Source organism: Struthio camelus, chromosome 4 (genome assembly GCF_040807025.1).
Source record: "Struthio camelus isolate bStrCam1 chromosome 4, bStrCam1.hap1, whole genome shotgun sequence".
In the NCBI taxonomy this organism is placed as follows: Eukaryota; Metazoa; Chordata; class Aves; order Struthioniformes; family Struthionidae; genus Struthio; species Struthio camelus.
The window spans coordinates 46914851-46926202 of record NC_090945.1 but is presented as its reverse complement, the minus strand read 5'-3'; the positions used below and the strand labels follow the sequence as shown (position 1 = coordinate 46926202).

At 36.1% G+C, this 11352-nt stretch overlaps 1 long non-coding RNA gene across 1 annotated transcript; it reads right to left on the bottom strand.

Moving 5' to 3' along the window:
- Window positions 1-6266: 6266 nt before the first annotated feature.
- LOC138067048 (uncharacterized) lies at window positions 6267-10323 on the bottom strand. The gene is made up of 4 exons (XR_011140720.1): window positions 10198-10323; window positions 9810-9879; window positions 8648-8706; window positions 6267-6321 (listed from the first exon to the last, which is right to left on the bottom strand). It is a non-coding gene; the product is annotated as an uncharacterized lncRNA (long non-coding RNA).
- Between the last annotated feature and the right edge of the window lie 1029 nt (window positions 10324-11352).

Sequence of the window (11352 nt, the reverse complement as noted above, 5' to 3'; positions counted from 1 at the left end):
TTCAAAACCCCACTAAAACTACCAGTAAAACCAAAAAACACCCCCTAAACGATTGACAAAAACTATTTTAAATTCAGAAAAGGCTATTCTACCCTTAATTCACCCCTCAATCAGTAAGACAGTAACAATGAAGGTTTGCCACTGAAGAAATACACGCACACACACAAGTAGTTCTATTTAGGATATCATATTGCTCTTCTTCCAAAGGTGTCTAAACCAAGAACATCCAAGTAAGGATAGCGCCAGCCACAGTGGCAGGTCTTTCTTTTTCCTATTTTGAAAATGACTTTGGAACATCTTTAAAGTTTTCATTTAACTCCAAACAGAACAGAATTAAGTGCCATGAAGAACAAACAGTGACAGTTAATTACAAAGCCATCCTCTAAGACAAGTCCTGACTGCTATGCTTGAACTCAGCACTGAGGCAAGTTACTCAGAGACTGGATGAATAAGAGCTTTTGTTATGCAGCCTCAGTGGTCTCATAACTGCCGACTGAGACATATGGGCAGCATAGCAGCTCTGTAAATGGCAAGTCTGCAAAAGTGCAGCATCCTCCTGACGGCCATTATGATTCTAAAGCCCAAGTTTTCATACATAAAATTGTGAAGATCACTTTTTATTGCCTTAGAGTTGGACATCAGAAGTCACTTTAATATTTTAGAGCTATCAATTTTGTGTGTTTGAAAAGGCCACAGCTCTATGCTCCACTTAATAAGGAACTGATATGAGTTCACAATGTTTCTCTGTCTCATTTAAACACCCACCTTTAGGGGATTTTGTGCCCCTTCTCCCCATAGCATGCGTGCATAATTGCTCACAGATTCTCTCACGCTCATGAAAGTTTTATATATGTGGATCAAGATGAGAATAGCCACCTTCAGGTCAGTAAAAACTAAGGCTGTTCTGAATAGCTATAGGCATCAAGTGAGCTAAATATTTCTGGCTGCTTTAGAGCCTTCACTTTGCATCTATTCATCTGTGTCTATCAGAAAAATTACTATACCTTCTAAAATGTTGCTTGTATTAATGATGCAATAGTACACCTTGATACTGTTCTCTCAGTAGCATACTCTTGGACTACAAACAGTTTACCAGGCTGTAGAAATAAGAGATGTTATTTAAAGGATTTATTTTTAAATCATTTTCCTAAAAGTTAAGAATTTTTTGTGCTCAGGTTCATAAAGATGTCCTGAGCCTTCAGATAATCTCAGATATGAAGTGACTGCAGTGCTTAAATAATCACATTTTAAAGAGAAAATGAATGATTTATTCAGAGAGTCAGTCATTGCTGCACAATATAGTATTGCCACAGACTTAAGTGGTGCAGTGTCAGACCTTACAAGAGCAGTCATTCTCATCTTTAATGGGGAAGATTATTTTGCTGCTGGTAGTTTTCTCACACAAGTCTTCCATTTTGGCACAATACAGAATGTTTGTAACATTCAAAGCATCTATTAACATATTAAGTATATTCTGTGGTGATTCTCCTTAAAATAGCATTAATTCATTTAGACTCTGTTTACAAGTCAGATAACAAAATCATGGTATTTTATACTTATGACAGGTTTACACTGTCTTTTCAAGGTGAAAGTTTTCAAGGACTGACATGATTATTCTTTAGTGAATATATATTTATGTATGTATCCATCTCCTTTTTTAGTGCAACAAAGTGAAACTAAACAAAGAAGTGGGAAGGGAAAGACAGGAACTGATCAACTAGTAGTTTTAATTCTGAATTATGAACACCACTACCCAAACCATTCCTTTCCACCCCTTGTTGTTGAAAGTGGATTATAATCCCTGCAGATAGCCAGAACATGTATTGTATTCAACACCAGCGCATCTGTATCCCTCAAAGAAATTACAAACATGCTCACTCTCTTGCTAATACTCTTCCTTTGAGCCAAAGATTCTCACGCGATATTGATATATGCATTGAACAAAGAGATAATAAAATAAATTTAGTTGAATTAAAGACTGCATAAGAGTTTTGAGACTTTAAAGTAAACTCGGCAAGCCATTTCCTCAAAAAAACCTTTAAATTAATATACCTTTAGCTACCATTCATGTACTGTGCAAAACAATGACCTGCCATAGATATCTTTACACTTAATAGAATAAAGTTAAACTTTTGAGTACTGGTACTTAATCAGCCTTATAAACCTGTGTTAGACTAACGTGACCAGAAAAACTGTGTTCATCATTACTAAATCACTCCATCTTCTATTTTAAATAATACCAGCGTAAATTCAAATCAGAACTGTCACTCTATGTTTACAATGATGTAACCGAGGTCAGCATTTGGTTCCTTACGTTTTAATACTTTTTTTTCTATGTAGATTTGAAACTTTGGAACTGTACAGAACTAATGAGGCTGCAAGCTGAAAGTACAGTAAAAGTTCTACTTTTGTCTGTATGCACTATACTGTACTGCCTAGGCACAAGCTGAGAAAGAGGTCTTTTAATAGCAGAGCTGGTGTGTATTTTATATTTAAAGAGAAATATTCAGCAAAAGTAAGTGCACAGCACAGTGAGAACAGCAGTTTCATAAGCCGCCACCAAACTGACTTTCACTACTGTCCTGCTCTGTCCACGTGCCAGCATTTGATTTCCTGACAAAGAACATTGTCTTAATATTATTTGCAAAGAAAAAATAAACCCAGAACAATAACATGACTTCAACAGCCTTACCAATCATTATGTGTGGTTTCAAAAGGTCACAGGGGATAGAAAGCGGAAGACCTTATAGCTCCAACCTGGAAAATAAATGAAACAGTCATGCTGAAGATAGATAGATCAATCCAATTAACATCACAAACAAACTACAAAACTTCTTTGAATGCGCACCAATAGATTGCAGAAATGCTGTCATTTCACTTAGCTGAAGACACCCATGACCTTTTGCCAGAGTGCTGCACTCTACTCCACAGGAATGGGGAAAGATGACAGAGGGACCAAGACAGTATTTCTGGCTGTACTCTCTGCTAGCGAACTGGAGGTGTGTCCTATAAGCTAGTGACTGGGATAGTCAGGTCCTTGAAAAAGCTTCTGAAAGTTGCTTCTGTCCTTAACTTATTTCAGTGCCCAACATCACACTGGAAAGCATCGCAGTGTACTTAGTCAGAACTTAAAGTCATTTATCAATTTTCTTTCTTATATGAAAGTGTTTTGTTTTAACTTAATAGAATCATACTGGCATGCTGCTGAGATGGTCCATCTCTCATGAAATTACTGTCCAACTGCACTATTATGGCCCACCAGTGGAAATGGAGATCTCGAGGTAGAGTAATTGATTTTATCATCTCAAATCCCTTTTAGATCATCAGCATGTTTTGAGCAGCTACTTTCTTTTTGGTATCCTTAAAGCGCCTAAGGCAAAGGGCTTCTGTCCTTTAGGTAGGATCTGAGAATGCCTCTGGAAGGACAGGAATATATACAAAATAAGCATTCCAGAAATAATCATTTTATAACCAAATCAAAAGGTCTGTAGCCACTTCTCTGCACACCATTAAAATGCATCTTGACCAGAACTTTCTTCATATATCTAAGGGAGCTCTGTAAACACAGCCCTTGCTTTGGAATGCGTTAGACACCAGTGAGCATCAATTGCTTTCAAAAACATTTCTGAAGGAAGATAGCTTCATTTCTTTTGCTCTCAAATTTACACACGGGATCATGGTATGTTCAACATGTACTGTGTGTTTCAGAACAAAGTACCACATCTCAGTCTCCAAACACTGCATAAAGTGTTTGCCAAATGGTATTGCCACCTTTCTTAAGAAAGCACATTTGGTTTACGTAGGAAAACAAGCCAATAAACCCCCAAGCCCTTTGGTGTTCTCCTCATGGAGCGTGTGTGCACCCTTATACACAAGATTCTCACAAGCTGGAAAGATTCCAGAGAGTTTCCAAGGGAAAACTTTAGGAGGAGGCCCTAGTTAAAATATTGGCAGCACATTAACTTGTCTTTTTAATGGCAACCACTTTACATTGTTTAGCACATTTAGGAGGATTTAAAGATGAATCTAATAAAGTCACAAACTCACAAAAAGCCTGTGAGGTGGAGGAAAAAAAGAACTGGTGAAAGATGAAATACACAGTCACTGCCAACAGGCCTTGGGCAAGCACTGCATGAGCAGGTGAAAAAAATCTTGTGACTGAAGAGCTTGATGACAGCTCTGGGTCTGCTTCCCTTATTCAACTGTTTCCACTTATATTCACTCGTGCATCTGTTATATATTTAGGGGTGTTTTTATTAGTAATGTTGGATCCATTGAAGCAGGTGAGCATGTGTTCAAAAGATAACTGAAAAAAAAAAGTTAATAAGAACACGTGAAACGGTTCAGAGAAAGCAGAGGAACAAGGCATGCTCTCTGCAAGTAAAGATATCCACATTTTAATTGGTTCTGTGCCACTCGAATGGAGACAAAATAAATAAAACAATATAATGTGGAAGTAATCTAGGGGAAAGTAATCTGATGTATGTAATCTCTCTTAGCAAGTATTGCCCAAGGATAACAGCAAACACCACACTTACTACAAGCAAGTATCTTTCATACAGTACGCTTTCTCAAGCGGTTTTCCCCAACTACGCACCCTTCTTCTTTAAAATGTTATTTAAAACGTTAAATTCCACACAAAATGGCCTTCCTGAATAGGAAGGCTTTCACAAAGAGTGATGCATTTATGCTTTTATTCTCAAGCTTTTCTGAAAAACTGGTAACATGGAGACTGATCTCTCTTTTGGAGAAAAAAATGTCAGCAGAGTCCACTGTGTGTGGTTACACAAAAAAGTATTCAAATAAATTATAACAACACTGAATTGCCTTTGTACTGCTGAAAGTACTTATGACAGAAATAAGGACTCCACAATCCAATAAATTATATTTCCATGTCTAAAAGTTTAGAGGTGCTGCAGAACCTCTTAAGCACTTGATCAGCTCCTTCCCCAAAGGAATGCAAAGGAATCCAGACATATGTATTAACGTGCAGTCACATGATACATCGTCTTGTCTTCACTGAGCAAAGCCAGCTTAAGATGTTCCCATGCCTTTCCTCCCCAACCTAGCCACTTCTTTCTTCCTTTAAGCTGCTCCCTGAAATGAACCAATTACAGAGAACTCCTATGGAAAAAAAATAATAATAATAATAAAACACTTCTTCTCTGGGGCTTAGGTGTTTTACCCACAGTAAAATCTCTCTTGTCTATTTGGGATCACAGACCAAAACATTCTCCAGCTGACAGTTACCTAAATATTACTGGAGAGCAGGCATTTTTCTCTTTTAAAATGCACATGGTGATGATGTTTCTAAAATAATCTAGAGGAAATAGACTGAGCCACAATGACAGAAAAACATAAAACACTGCTCTAGTAGTCATGACACTCAGCTGAGAGAGAGGAATTATCCTGGTTGCTTTTTCCAAGACTGGTTACCCTATTACTGTATGCATAATACAGTAACAAGCGAAAGTTTTGTGGAACATTTTTGGGGGAAGAGGGGAAGGGGTGAAGAAAGGGAAATGCCCCCTGCAGATTATTGGTGGTTAGGACACTTCCCTGTAAGTGGAAACACTTATTTGCATTCCTACACCGGTTACTGAGAGTCCTAAGCTGTAACACAAAAGGCAAGCTCTGGCACTTATGCTTGGCAGTTAGATCAGTACTGTCAGTGGGCTCTGAGGATATCCATCAGATCAAACCCTTAAGGAAGGTAATGTAAAAAAGCTGTTTTGCTTTGGTTTCTGACTGGGTACAATGCTTCTCTGAGCTGGTTAGGACTGGACACAAATGGATGTACAATTCTATGGGGTTTTGATCTACCCCTTATTTTAATGATTTCAATGGAATTTTTGTGACCTTTGAGAAAAAGCTTTGTCCTTGTGCATCCAAATTTGACTTGATGCTCACTTCCTTCCCCGCTTCAAATTCAATCTTCCTAATAAATCCTTTGAATTCTCCTGTTATTCTAATTTCTACAGCTATAACTTGTTCATATCCCCAAAAAAAGATAAGATAGATGAAGTTAGTAAAACAAAAAATTATTTGGATAATAATCTTAAGGTAATCATAAATAATAATCATAAGGAAGAGAAGATATTTGCATGATTTTATTTAATCGATGAAAAAAATTTGATTCTTAAAACACATTTGAATAATAGACATGCAAAGAAGAGCAAGACATCTATGAGCATAGACTTATTTTTTGAGAAAAAATAGAAAATTTATACCTTTGAAAGTGTTTTTATAACAATCTCTGCTTCCAATTCTCCTGAAGGGCAGATACCCATTCTTTTGTCCAATATCAGTCACGGTGTAAAACTGAAAGCAGAAGCTACAGTAAGTGTACATATGAAGATTCATTTGCTACTAACAGCATGCTAGCCTCATAAAAAGAATTGGGTTTGTCTTCATTTTTTGCCACATACTTAGCAGATTTACAGACACCTCTGGCATGCTAAACTGCATACATCACTCAGTACCCATGGAAGAAACATATAAATTGAACTATATTTCTGTTTGCAGAATTCCAAAGAAGATAGAATCATTTCTCTCTAATGTACCTGTTATTCAATCTCAGATCATTTAAGTTTTTAGTATTGTTCATAGCCTACCATAAAATGGCTGTTATTTATAATACAAGACTTTATACCCTTAATTGGTTCCATAAGTCCCACACTTGACTAAACAACTGAACTCTGGAAGAAAGCTTGACAGCCAACAGGAGTTTCCAGCTTCTAGGAAAAAATTGCTTAGGATCAGAAAATTCTTCAAACCTCCTGCTGTTTGCTTATTTATTTAGTCAAATATAAGCTGAATACAAATTTCAAGGGGAAAAATGCTAATGAAAGATTTGACTAGGTGGGAACAGGTACAAATGCTTCCTTTTATTGCCATGGAACTGATATATAGGTGACCTGTCACAAGGGATGTAATTAAAATCTGGTCCCACCTATTTTCCTGTATTGGTGGTCTTGCTCATCTTTCCTCCCAGTGCCCAATCCATATAGCACTCTCTATATGATTGGATAAGTATGTGAATATAATATTTACTTCCACTGGTATTTATACAAGAAAAGCCCACTGCACAAAGGTTCACATAAAAAGGAATGCAGAGAGTAGCATAAATATGAGGCACAATAATGTAAAAGTCTCAAGCAAAAAAGCATAGAAAGTGTCTTGCAAGCTTTGCTTTTTTCAGTGCTGTAATGTCATCTTTTTCATATGCTGAAGTTTCTAAACTCTGCCATCACTTCCAGTCTGAGAGATTTAGTTCCCTAATAGAACTTGTTAACAATGACGAATTTTTTCCACAACAACAAAACAATGTCTTTTATGTAATTTAGATATCCTATTTTTTGTGTCCTATTATATGCATCATTTATTAATCTGTTCACTCGTGGGTAAGGATAAGTATTATACGTAATGGAAGAAGGAGAGAGAAAGGAATATTTGAACTCTTATGCAGTCAAATATCATTATTAGTTCTGACTGAAAGCTGTCTAAGATTTGAAGTTAGAAATTACAAATGAGACATTCCAAAAAAAGACAATTATGTATGCTTCAAGTCTATAATTGCTTTTAAGTTTTTTTTTCAAATTTTTCTTGAAAATGCACTGGTAGAGTTCTCAGCCTGTACATTTTTATATGCATCTATATATCTCAAGAAAGAAAAGAATGATTACTGGTAAAAATATATATAGTTATAACTTATTTAAAGGTCTGTATCATCATTCTGACTGATTACATAGATGGTATAGATTGACTTTCGTATGCAATCTCATCTCTTTATATGTCATTTTATTTCAGTTACGCTGAACTTGGATTGTACTTGGTTATGAGAAAGCTAGGAAAACAAAGCAAAATCGAGAGGGCTGCTCCCAGAACGAGGGAGGAATGCCTGTTGAGGTGTTTATCCAATTATACAACAATATCTCATATATGCTAAGCATATTTCAAAGCCCAGAGTTTTTAAATAGATTTTTCTACTTAAATGCAATCTTAATAGCAATAATAATAAATCTAATATTAATTATATGAATTACATGTTGATCTTTGCTGCAATATATTCTAATCTACAGCCAGCTTGTTAAACTTTAGCAGGAACAATGGTTAAAAACTTAAGTCTCAAAATTTTGAAAAGCTTCCATTCTCTGTGATCACAACCACCCGTGACCATTTGTTTTGAAGCTTTTCCACCCTCAGTTAAAATACAGTCAAGGTTCCTACACAACTAGACAGGCATTTTTTCATCTTTAAGCACCTTTCACGAGTCCTCAAACCCCAACCACCCCTCCCACCGTTGCCCAAGCTGTTATTGCACAGCTCAGTTTCAGACAAATGCAATGCTTATCTCCTGTAATTGCCTGAAACTTTTCAAAATGCTTTCTCTGAACATTAATCCAGCCCTTAAGAAATCTCAGTTAAGAGCCAACTGAAACACATACTAATCTGTGCACGTTACATATCGGGTGTAAGAATTACTATAGTAGAGATGGGGGAGAAAAAAAGGAATATTTGAACTTTCATACAGCCAAGTATCATTATTAGTCCTGACTGAAAGCTGTCTCATATTTGAAGCTACAAATATCTCACAAGTCCCCTTACTGGCCAGTCCAAAACAGTTATATCCCCCAAATAGTCTTACCTTTTGCTTTCTTCTACAGCAGATCTCACTTTTGATTCTGTAAGTCCCTGGCTCCTCAGCTAAAATGACAGTTATCATAAAGCCACAACAATAAATAACCACACAGATAACACTTCTAGCACATAACTTCTCAGAAACCCATGCTCAAGAGAGAAATTAAGTGTATTAAGCTCAGAATTGAATTCTCTCATGATTTTTCTCATAAGTTTCATGATATTTTGTTATTACTTTCATTATTTCAAGAATCATAAAAGTTGCAACTTTTCTTTAAAGATAGCCCTAAATGACTGGGCTAAAGACTTTATAGCAAAAAAAATATTTGCTAAAATCTTGCAAATACATACCACAAACATTCAGAAGCAAAAAAGAAACCTGAATATACTTATTTTTTAAATTTTAATGTTTTTAAGCCAATGTCCTGTTTATTGGAGAAGTATGTTTAGCAATAACGTTAGGTTTTACAAAAGTTGCATATTTTTTCCTTAGCCTACAGGAGATCTTAAGCACTTGAGACCAACACTAAAATGACCTTCCTGATTTTCCTTAAGGTCTGCAAAATTCCTGAAGTATTTTGAAGAATTAAGCAATTTATTTGTTCCTTCACAAGCCAAGCGCACTCGTTGATAAAAATCACAAAAACAAACTGTAGGACTACATTCTTTTCCAGATCTTTTTCCTCCTCTTCCTCCTAAAGCACAAATGTGTTTTCCCTTCCTCTAATACCATTCCACTGCCCACACCATCAATTTAGGCCTTCTAAGATTCTTTACACTAGCATTTTAGATCAAAACAGGAGTGATACGTGGAAGTGAATCTCCTTAGTGTCCACACTTACCATGCTGTACTTTGCATTACACAGCACTCCCACACTGTGCAAATTAGACACTTTTGAGACTTGCTGCAGGAGCGCATCTAAAACTTTCTAACCATCAAGAGGTATTCAGGCTATGGAGCCAGATCAGAACTAACCCAAAGTAAAACACCCGACGTATACAGCTGATGGGACACTGGGTCCTCACTATCAACTGTTTCACCTTAAAGATCTAGTAGTGTTCTGCTGAGCTCCTTTCGAAGTTAGGCATAGCCTTATGAAAATTGCCTCTCCCCTTACCACTGACCTCATTTTCACTGCAAATGTACTTTCTCTCTGAAGTACACTCACCTTTAATTTCTTGTTGAATCCCTTGCCCAATGCATCTTTGTTCATCTTACAGGTTCCAACTCTACATCAACTGACAAGAAAAAATTAATATCGAAGACTTGCATATGACACAAAATGATTCATCTTTCAGTTCGATATTAAGTATTTATACAAACTGAGTGTGAAATCATTCATAATCATTACAATAATGCTTCAAATAATGCTAAAGTGTGACAGTTACATGGCTAAAAAAGAGAAATATATATATGAATATATAAATGCATATATTTATTTTACTGTGGAAAGCACTTGTTTGGACTGTGACCAAATGAAAAATTTCAATAGGTCTTGAATTTGCCTTGACGGGGGAAAAATGAGCTCCGAGGTTTTTTTTAAAACATAACAGTACCTGAAAAGTCATATTATGAAGAGCATTTGAAAAATATTTATCCGGTGACAAAGTAAGTCTTAAAATAGCCCAGTACTTTAAGCTGGAAACAGAGCTGATGTCACATTGGCTGCAAAAGAAGAAGAGTTATTTTTAGTACATACAAACTAGACTAAGCAGGGAAAAAGATACAGGGAGGGAAAGACGAAAGCATGTATGAATTAGTCTTGGGGATTTAAGCAGTAGGAAAGGAGAGAGCATGGCCTGATTAGAGACAGATTTGTCATTTTTTGTCAGTTCTCTCCAATACTCAAAGGAATTTGGTTTTCTCCAAAACATATTTAGGGAGGCAAACAGGAATAAGTGCTTTAAGAAAACGTTTTCCTTGAATCACAATGTCATTATTAAAATAAATGGAAACAAATGCATCATTTTCATTAATTTGCCATTGACTTTGAGGAAAAACAATGAAAAAAAGTCTTTATTCTCTTCAACAAAATTATAAAAACAGCTTTTGCCAGAGTCTGAATAGAATTTGCTTGCCCCTTTTGTGAAACCATAATTGATCACCCTCATTTTTATGTGCAAAACATTTCACACAGCTGTAGAAATACTGGAAACACTTGTTGCTTTCAAGTTCCTGAATATATTTTAAACAAATATATCTTAAAATCCCATTTAATAGGGAAAGTAACTTGGGTAGAAGAGATTATCCCAAGATGCATTTGTTTCTCATTCAGGAAGCAAGTCATCTTTCTTAGTTAAAACATCCAAATACATTAGTGCACACCTCCAAATGGTGCTGTTATGATTAAATCTTCGATGTTCTGCTGCTCAGAGAGACTAGCACAATATTCTTAACAGATGTACTGTTGGAACAGTATTATACTCTTCAGAGAAATCACATAGTATGATTTATCATCCTAACTCAAGTGAAATGATACTGAATGGAGTGCTGTCAGTGATGAATGACAATTCCAGCTGATTGAAATTTACTACAGAAAGCAGCAGTTGGCATCACTGGAGTATTTTAAAGCTCCACAAACAATCTGAAGGGCTGAAATTTGCCAGAATTTCTTTAACTAGTGGCCATCCTCTATCTGCTTAATGCAAGGGAATTAGACAACGCAGATTACAGGGCCTGAGACCACACATGGTGTAATTTTCATCATCTCT